The sequence below is a fragment of the Papaver somniferum genome, chromosome 9 (assembly GCF_003573695.1).
Source record: "Papaver somniferum cultivar HN1 chromosome 9, ASM357369v1, whole genome shotgun sequence".
Lineage (NCBI taxonomy): Eukaryota > Viridiplantae > Streptophyta > Magnoliopsida > Ranunculales > Papaveraceae > Papaver > Papaver somniferum.
In genome coordinates this window covers 66117508-66126877 of record NC_039366.1, presented here as the reverse complement: position 1 = coordinate 66126877, position 9370 = coordinate 66117508, and the positions used below count along the sequence as shown (strand labels likewise).

The window sequence follows — 9370 nt, the reverse complement described above, 5'->3', positions numbered from 1 at the left end:
TAACAACAGGAGAAAAGAAGACTGAGTATTGCTGTGAGTTGATCTTTCAAGTAATAAGCTGGTATATAAGTTGCTTGTGGTTGTTTTGAGGGAGGGTTTTTAATGAAGGAATAGGTTTCCAATGAAGAAAAATGTGAAGAAAGAGTAAAGTGAAGTTTAGATTTGAGAGTAGTGGGTGAGTAAAACAACGACAAATTATCTCTTCTGCAACTCTGGGTTTTACAGAAGAAGTTTAGTACGGAAGAAGAAAAATGGTGCAACGGTGTGAAAATGAGTCAGTAGGGTGGGTCTGACTGATAAGGCAGGAGGAGTCAACAAGTAAAAGTCATAGTCACGGTGCAAGAACAAACACTATCTGACCGTCTCTCGTCGAAACAAATGACCAAATTTTGGTCGAGGTTACTAAGAAACTGGATGCTTATCTCTAAGATGACCAAATTTTGTTATGATGAGTGTTGGATTATTGGGCATCTTAATGATCGTTGTTCAAAATGATATTTCTTTTCTTTAAGATTTATGTATGAGTACTATGATTATGCAAAGTTTGTGTTGTTCCAAATGCATTTCCATTATTTCAAGGCCGGCATCAGCCATATAAGATAATAAAAGTACTACTGCCTTCACATAAGACCAAGTGGTGGAACATGAAATGAAACTAAGAGGTGGTGCAGAATATTGGACTAGACAGGACAAAGTTTATTCACTCTAGACTTTTGCCAATCCATTGACACTCTTCCATAATCCAAGGCTTCTACCACCCTCAAAATTACATTTGACATTTCATCTTAAAGAGGACTAATAAAATCACAAAAGAGACAGAAAAAGGAGAAAGAAACTCAAGGGTTTTCCACTTTCCACAGGCAGGAACAAATAAAAATAAAATACCACGTAGTTCCGCTCTCATTTCTCCCACTCAGAGAAGCATTATGCAAATTAAAAGTCTAAAAATCTACTGTAAATGACAAAACCAAGATCTCTAATAGCAATAACCCAAGACAAAATAAGAGATACACCCTAATGGTGTGCTACTTGCGTACCCTGACTGAGAAGTGATGCAACTATTGCCATCAATACCCGACTCATCATCACTCTCTTCATCAGCATCAACATCATATGATTCACAATCACCATCATAGACTCCATCATCATCTTTTCACTGTCTCCATTTTCATCATCATCGTCCAGATCGCTATTCTTTTCTAAAAAATCATCATGACCTTCTTCTTCATACAACCCCTTTCGCATCCTCCTCTAGTGCTGTCCCATCAACTAACATCTTTGATGGTACTGCTCCGACGCTAGTAGTGTAAATGTGGAAATGAGATTCTTTGTTTTTGGGTTGGGAGTAATTAACGAGTCTTCTTTTCTTTTGTCTCAAAGAGCGAGAAAGAAAGAAAGACTAATGGAAACGTTTGTGATTGGGGAGAAGAGGAAGGGGGTTGCTGCGTTTGGTTAGCTTACTTCATACCTTGAGATTTGGTGTTTTGATAAGGCAAAGATTTGGTGTTTTGATAAGGCAAAGATTTGTATGAAAGCATTTTCGATTTTGCCAGTGAATAGTCAGGATTCAGCGACACATTCCAAGGCAAAAACAGAGAGAGAGACTGTTGTCAACACAGACCAGACAAAATTGCATGTCGCCTCATGATTTTTTTTTGGCTGAAGGAGTGTTTAACTTAACATAGTACCCCACGGAAGGGGTGGGTACATTTTAGGCGCATTGACTACTGCCCTTGGAAACCGGGAAGGAAGGAGTTGAGAGAAATTTGGGTGCATGCAGCCTAATACAGCAGGGTCTTTTGTAAAACACCGATGATTCTTAGAGACACAACACAACAAACAACACCCTGATATAATTTTCATTTCCGAAACAAAACAACTTGATAATGTAGAAAAAATTCTTAGGAAGATAAATGTTCACAATTATTATGGGATAACAACAGATTGATAATGTAGAAAAAATTCTTAGGAAGATAAAATGTTCACAATTATTGGATTGTTCCAAGAAAAGGTCTTATCCTAACTTGCAAAGACAATGTTAATATAACCATCCTAGATTAATTATACTGATAACCAGATAAATACTAGAATTATTGATCAAGCAAAAAATTCTCACGGGATAATCACGGGTTTTTATGGCAGCCCGTACAGACCTAATAAAATAAACTTTTAAAACAAGATAACAATTTTGAACCATGGATAATAATAGGAGACTGTAATGTTACATGAATCTGAAAAATAAAGCAGATTCCCATTCCATCCAAATGAAGCCAAAACTTCATAGACCTTCTGCACTCTCTAGATTTATACGATCTAGGTTTTACAGGGTACTCATTCACTTGGAACAACAGAAGAAATGACATTGACTTCATGGAACAGAGACTAGATAGAGCTTTAGCAAACACTGCTTGGTTCAGTACTTCCCCTAAATGAAACTTAACTCATCTAGCTCCCCTAATTTCTGACCATGTCCCAATATGCCAAAACACTTTTGTGAACTGGCATGATGGGGTTAAGCCTTTCAAATACTTTGTCCCGTGGGCGAATCATCCACAATGTAAAATCATCATAGATAATGCTTGGACTACTAACATAAATGGATTTGTTGCTTATCATTAGTACAAAACAAAGCTAGGATAAGTTAGCCTGTGTTGGTGGTGGTCAGGATTTTTCCAGACAAAGATTGAATGAAAAATGAATACTCAAGTCAAGATATGGATTTTCAAAAATTATAACAGGGAGGTTCGAACTCATGACATATTGTGTCATAAGAGTGGCCTCTAACCAGTGTTCCACCTTGGTTGGAATTAATAGAAAAGATAAATCAACGGTGATGGTTTGTTCAACTTAAATATCATAATTGCTTTATTAATTAGTGTTTCACTAATTGCACATAATAAATAATCTATTCATTATAAAGTGTTTTATTAATTAGTGTTTCACTAATTGTTCATAATAAATGACTAATCATTTTTAATTATAAATGTTTTCTTAATTAATTATAATATTTATTTCTATTAATAAGTAATTTTGATAAATAATATCAATAGACATTTTTGGCGACAATGAGTAGTAGAAGAGGTGGAGGCCGAAAGATTAGTGGTGGTTAAGGGCGGCGCCAAGCACAATTATAGTTATTTTTGTTCTTTTATCATAAAATGGGATACAAAGTCCATTTTTCACATGTATCCAACTTGCCAAGAGTTTTTCTCTCTTTTTCCTCAAAATCCTGGCTCCGCCCTTGGTTTGTGGTGGAAGAAGTGGTGACAGTGAGTGCTGGTGAGTAGTGATGTACAATATTAATTTTATGTTGTCGTTACAACATCGATAACATCGTAGTGTGAAAGATGTGGTTGGATGTTTTTAACACTTTTGATAAAGGAAGGTACCATATATTTCAGGGATGATATCATACAAGATAATATTTTTCATGATCGTAGTTGGATCACCAAATGGTACCCCTGTTATCTTTGGTACTATATCGTATAAATCATGATTTTTTAATGTTAAAATAAAATTGATTGCAATACAAAAAAGAATATATACACGGAAATAAATAATGAAACTATTCAATTGAGGACATTTTGTTCAATCTAAACCTCATACATGGCATTCGTGATTGAAAATTAGAATTGCGCCCAACAACCTACATTGGGTGGGCGGCAGTGATGGTAGCAGTGGTGGAGCCAAAAATTGACATTGAGGAGGCCTATTTTAAAAAAAAAGAAACATGTAAACTTTGGTGGACTAAACCATAAATATATATGGACAAAGTACTATTTATAAAATAAACTAAAAAATTTATGTAGTTATTAAAAATTTAAGGGGTTAGAGCCAGGTTAGGCAGCCCTTGACTCTGCCACTAGGTGGTGGTGGATAAAATAAATGGATTCATGTGGTTTTATGGTGGTGGAGGGTATTGCTGAACAAAAACATATTATGCTAATTTCGTAACGCCACAAAATATGTAACGTTATATTATAAAGTATAAAACGTGGTTGATCATACTAACGTTAAAATAACCATGTTATGTAATAACTAAACGAACGACACGAATCAAGATCAGAACATATGAAATTATTTATTATCGATTTGTGTATGTAAAGAGTGGTCAGGATTTTTCCTTGGCAAAGATAAATTTACCGCTGGGGTTTGTTCAACTTAACCATTTTTAAATGTTTTATTAATTAGTGTCTGATTGATTGTTCATAATGACTAATTAAATTTCTATTATAAATGTCCATTTAATAATCTAACATAAATACATAATTTTATTAATAAATAATTTTAATAAAAACTATATTAATTCTAATGGTGATAGTGGAAGTAGGGTTAGTATAAATGGTGGTGGGTGTTTGTGAATGGTGGAGGCGGTAACATTACTATTGGTGGAAGAAATAGTGGCGGTGGATGGTTTTTATGGTGGTGGGTGTTGGTAATAGTAGTGGATAGTAATAGTTTTTGCTTTTTAGTGAGTTTTATTGACCGAGTAAAAAAAATCTTCACAAAACATGCAAGATGTAATTGGTTGTTTTTAGCACGATTGATAAGGACAAAAACAAAATATTTCGAGGATGGTACCGGAACGTATAAGACAATATGATCATGACTGTTGGATCACCGAAACGGTATCCGTATTATATAAAGGAAATTGGTGTACCCGCGTAAGAAAACATTATCGCTCTCTAAAGTACTTTGCATTCTTTTCCTGAAAGACCATCAATGTCGAGTTGTTTCGCCACAACTACCTACAAAGACAACAACTTTCACTCAACTCCCGATATAAAACCTTATTGACCGGGAAAATGTATTTGCATTCTAAAATATTTGTTCATCAAAATCATCATAAAAAACTCTAAATCATGAATCTAAATTTCGCCTCCAATGTTTATAAAATATTTTTTATATTTTACATTCTCAAATCAAATCATGCGACCTCTTGATTACAAATCAACAATATCAAATCACGGATCAATATGTATAGATTTCATTCACTGGGTTAGAAGGTATAGTAGATACAGATGGGTAGATCGAACAAAGCAGAACATGACTGAGAATACTTCAATGATTTGGTCAAGAAATAAGGTCAAAAATTTAAGATTAACTTTCTATAGGACTAATTAGATCGGCTTCGATAGGAGCCGACTAAAATATGGATTAATAATAATTTCCACGTAAGACAATTGCAAAACATAATTTGGCTAACTCTGCCTATGTAAACAGTGGTCAAGATTTGTCCTTCCTCAATTGCTATGTTATGTGAGAAGAAGGTGATATCTAAGATTGAGGTACAATTCAAATCTATTAGATTCATACCATTTACAACTGGACGCCTTGAAAAAAAATTGACGTGTTGTTATTATTATTACAGGTAAGGGATACATTGACCACACTTGCGCGAACAGCTCACTTCGCAAATGATTGGTGTTGCATGTATTGTCTAGAATGCAACGAGGAATTTGAGGAAACAAGGCACCAGAAGCAGTGCCCGGAGTATTTTGGATATAGTAACTTAGACCCGATGTAATACTTATGTTCTTTTTTTTTAGTTTTTCCACAATCTATTTATTTAAGAAAGATGAACATTGCAAATACATAACATCAACAAAAATTAGACAGATTGTGTTTGACAATAATGGCTACTGATGGTCCGGAAACGGCAAAAGAAGGGATTTGCTGTAGAAGAATTGTTGGGATATACAATGGATTACTTGATACGAATGAAATAGGTATAACTATTTCGATTATGAAATCACATAAAGTTCACAGTAGAAGATGACATCAAGTTTAAAGTTAGTAACAAACATAATATGTCTAACTAAAATGTTAAAAACAAACAGGATATATAAACTTAGAAAGTCGTGGGACTTGAAGAGGCCAATTTTGAAAACTACAATCTTAGAAAGAAACGATCCACAATACCATAACTTTTTGTAATAAATATTCAACGTAGAAGATGTCAACTTTTGGTAAAGGATCTATTGACAACCTGTTAATTTGAAATAGGATCAGGGAGTACAATATGTGTTCAAGGTTCTTTATGAGGTAATATGTCGCCAGATTGTATTCCAAGTGAAGGTAGGAACATATGGAAGTGACAAAATATCCAAGACTTTTGAAGTTACCAAAGCCTTCGTTAAGACGAACTGCTGGGCACAATACTTTCTTGAAGATTTAATAGCAGAGGTTCGCATATATACAATCCCTTCGAAAAAGTATTGGGTACACATTTTAAACATTGTCATCTAATGGGTGTTGAAAAATTACAGGAAAATCATGTCACATTGGAGAGTTTGTATCATCCGTTCGATGCAAAAAAATATTATTCTCTGCCTATTTGGAGGATCAACAACATGACCATCATAGATGAGTCAGCTGGAGCGAAATAGGAGCATGGGGAGACTTTTATGGACGATATTGATTAGTTGATTTCACTGAGATGAGCACTGCTGACGACATATTTCCAAAAAAATATTTAAACTTCCATGTTCATATAGAGCATTATCTCATTATAAGCAATGAACCTAAATAAAAAAGTGTCTGGAAGTTAAGATTATATTTCTTTCGTTTGACCAAATCTCCGACGGTAAAATATTAAAGGAAAAAAACAAGATAAAAAGAGAGGAAAATCTCAACTATTTTTATGACAAACCCATGTTAAATCATAAGGAGTTGATAAGTATTTGGGACACAAATTATACGATATATTAAAAATGAACCAACATCATGGCCTGTGCCGCTACGGCACGGGTTAAGGGCTAGTTGTTTTACGAAAAAGCTTACGGGAGGTTAGTCAATTGAGATTTACAGAGATATCAAGAGACTTTTTACGCAAGAGATTTTAAGAAACTCTTTGTGACTTCATAGATTTTGGGAGACTCTCTGAGTGATTTTTAAGGAATCACGGTGACTCGTAAAGACAAAAATATATAAGACTTTCATGTTACATACATCAAAAAAAATTTAATCTTTTTTTACTGAAAAAGCGGAGACAAAAAAACATAAAAATCAGCTAAGCAGATATATAATCAAATAATTAAGTGATAAAATATAATTATATGCAATTTTAATATATATTTTTTTTAAGAAAAAGTAGATAATCAAATTAACACAAGCTCAACATGAACACGACGTGTTGGAATCTATCTTATGGGTTTTGGAGTAAAATTATTATTTGGTTATTGTTATTTATTGTAATTATTTTAATCCTTAAAATTAGAAGAAGAAAAAAACAAGTCTCTCGAAATATCACCTATCTTGGAGAGACTTCTTTTAAGCCTTTTATGCCATGTTTGAATACAAAAGTCTCCGAAAATCCCTGAAAACCTCAAATAATTGATTTTAAAATCTAAATCGAATAACAAAGAATTATAAAGACTTTTAGAAAGTATGCATCTAAGAACAAAAACTTTCATAGAATTTTAGAAACTCTCTATCGATTAACAAGAGATTTGGAATGTCTCTATAATTTCCTATAAATCTCAGTTCACTAACCCCCTGTAAATCAGTTAAACATAATCTCAACAGATGGAATAAAGAAACTTTTGGTAACATAAACACCAACATCTATAATACAAAACAGGATGGGGTTTTGAGCCTTGGACGGACGGATAACACTTTGAGACACAAACATGTGATCCGACCATCTCAGTCTCATCCTAGCCAAAGACATCTAACGGCTGTGTTGTTTGTAACCCCCTTCTAGCCCTCTTAATTACTTCCTCTTCAATTAGACGTTACATCCATTAAATGGTAGCATTACAAACAAAAACAAAACTGAAAATATGAATGCTACAATAACTTTCAACCATGTCTTAAAAATAAAAATAAAAATGTTCCAATCTTCAACAATCTGCAAAACACAAACAATATATTCTTTTTAAAAATAATAGGAATAATTTTATTCTACTCATGAAAAATTCAAAAAATACAAAACATAATTTGCATTGTACTCATTGAACAAATGGAACAATCGAGTAAGATGAGCAGAGTTACGTGGAGTGCAATACCTTGGGAGTTGCAATATGTAAAACCCAAAAAAATAGCAATGAAATAAGCCAACCTTAATCAACCTGCAAAACACAAATAAAATTAGAGTTGCCATATGTAAAACCCAAAGAACAAAGAACTTTAGAAAAATATATACTTAGGAAGGAAACATTGCGAAAATCTTTTTGGGAATAAGAATCTGTTCACTGACTATTTCGAGGAAACTTTGCAGCTGGAAAGAGGAAGAATCTTCATGTGGCGGATTATGGACAAATGAGAAACTTTTACATTTTTGGAAACGGATGGAAGATTGTTTTTTTAGAATCTTCAAAAATATTTTTCAAAACCTTTTACACTTTTTGAAACCACTTTTTGATGTTGATTGATAAAGATTATTTTGTTAGAATAATGAAGAAAGAGAGACTGAAGAGGAAACATTGTTAAAAAGATATATGTATTTCTATTCAGCCGTGCATAATAAATGGAGCTAATATTTGGGGCATGCACGGATAAATAACGATTAAATCCCATTGTTCGCTTCTTTTATACTTACCTAATTTTTCGAAGAAATTCTTGGTCTGTTTCAACTCGGCATACGTTACAAGTGGTCCATTATGAATGGGATAATATTTAGGACATGCACGACAAATTAAGGATTAAAGTTTACCGCTTTGAATAGAAATACTTATCAAATTTTTTCGCTCCTAATTCTTTCACTCCTATATTTACTTCCCTGATTATCCTCCTATCATCATGAATGCCCATAAATAATGTATAAAGTCCATACCATGCAACGAAACGGCTGCTCATATATTCACCCATAATAGGCAGGAAAAAAATACGTCTAAAAAGATTAAAGTTCACTTATTACAATTGTTCAATGAGCGTGTATGTAAATAGAGAAATATATTTCTTCAACCACACTCATCCACTCTTACGAGTCGAATTAAGTCTTATGATGATGTGTGGTAATTATTAAAATTATTATCATAAAAAATTGTACCTTCGCATGTCGCGCCGTTACGGCACGGGTTATTTCTAGTAACAAACATAAGAACACAAACTAGATAACATTAAATAATAATTCTTGAAAATTAAAAGCAAAGAACAAAACAGCTTTAAGAGACAGAAACACTCAAATTTTTTCACGACTCAACTAAGAAATAGAATTGATACTATTAGAGATCAAATCGGTAACTGGCTTAAGGAGAAGAAAGATATAGCAAACTGTCTTAATGAACATTTCAAAACTATAGATACTACTGTGAATCCTTACATGGATGTAGACCTATTAGATCTTATACCCACTAGCATAAATGTAATTGATAATAGACTCCTGGAGTCTATTCCATCTGAATTATAAATTAAAACTACTGTCTTT

The 9370-nt window shown here is 33.3% G+C and overlaps 1 long non-coding RNA gene across 2 annotated transcripts; it reads right to left on the bottom strand.

Annotated features, from left to right (window-relative positions):
* Window positions 1-7499: 7499 nt before the first annotated feature.
* Window positions 7500-8482, bottom strand: LOC113309457. Of its 2 annotated transcripts, none has more exons than XR_003340613.1 (3): window positions 8147-8482; window positions 8010-8072; window positions 7500-7852 (listed from the first exon to the last, which is right to left on the bottom strand). It is a non-coding gene; the product is annotated as an uncharacterized LOC113309457 (long non-coding RNA). The 2 variants fall into 2 exon arrangements; XR_003340612.1 differs by having other exon boundaries at window positions 8201-8482.
* Window positions 8483-9370: the final 888 nt, after the last annotated feature.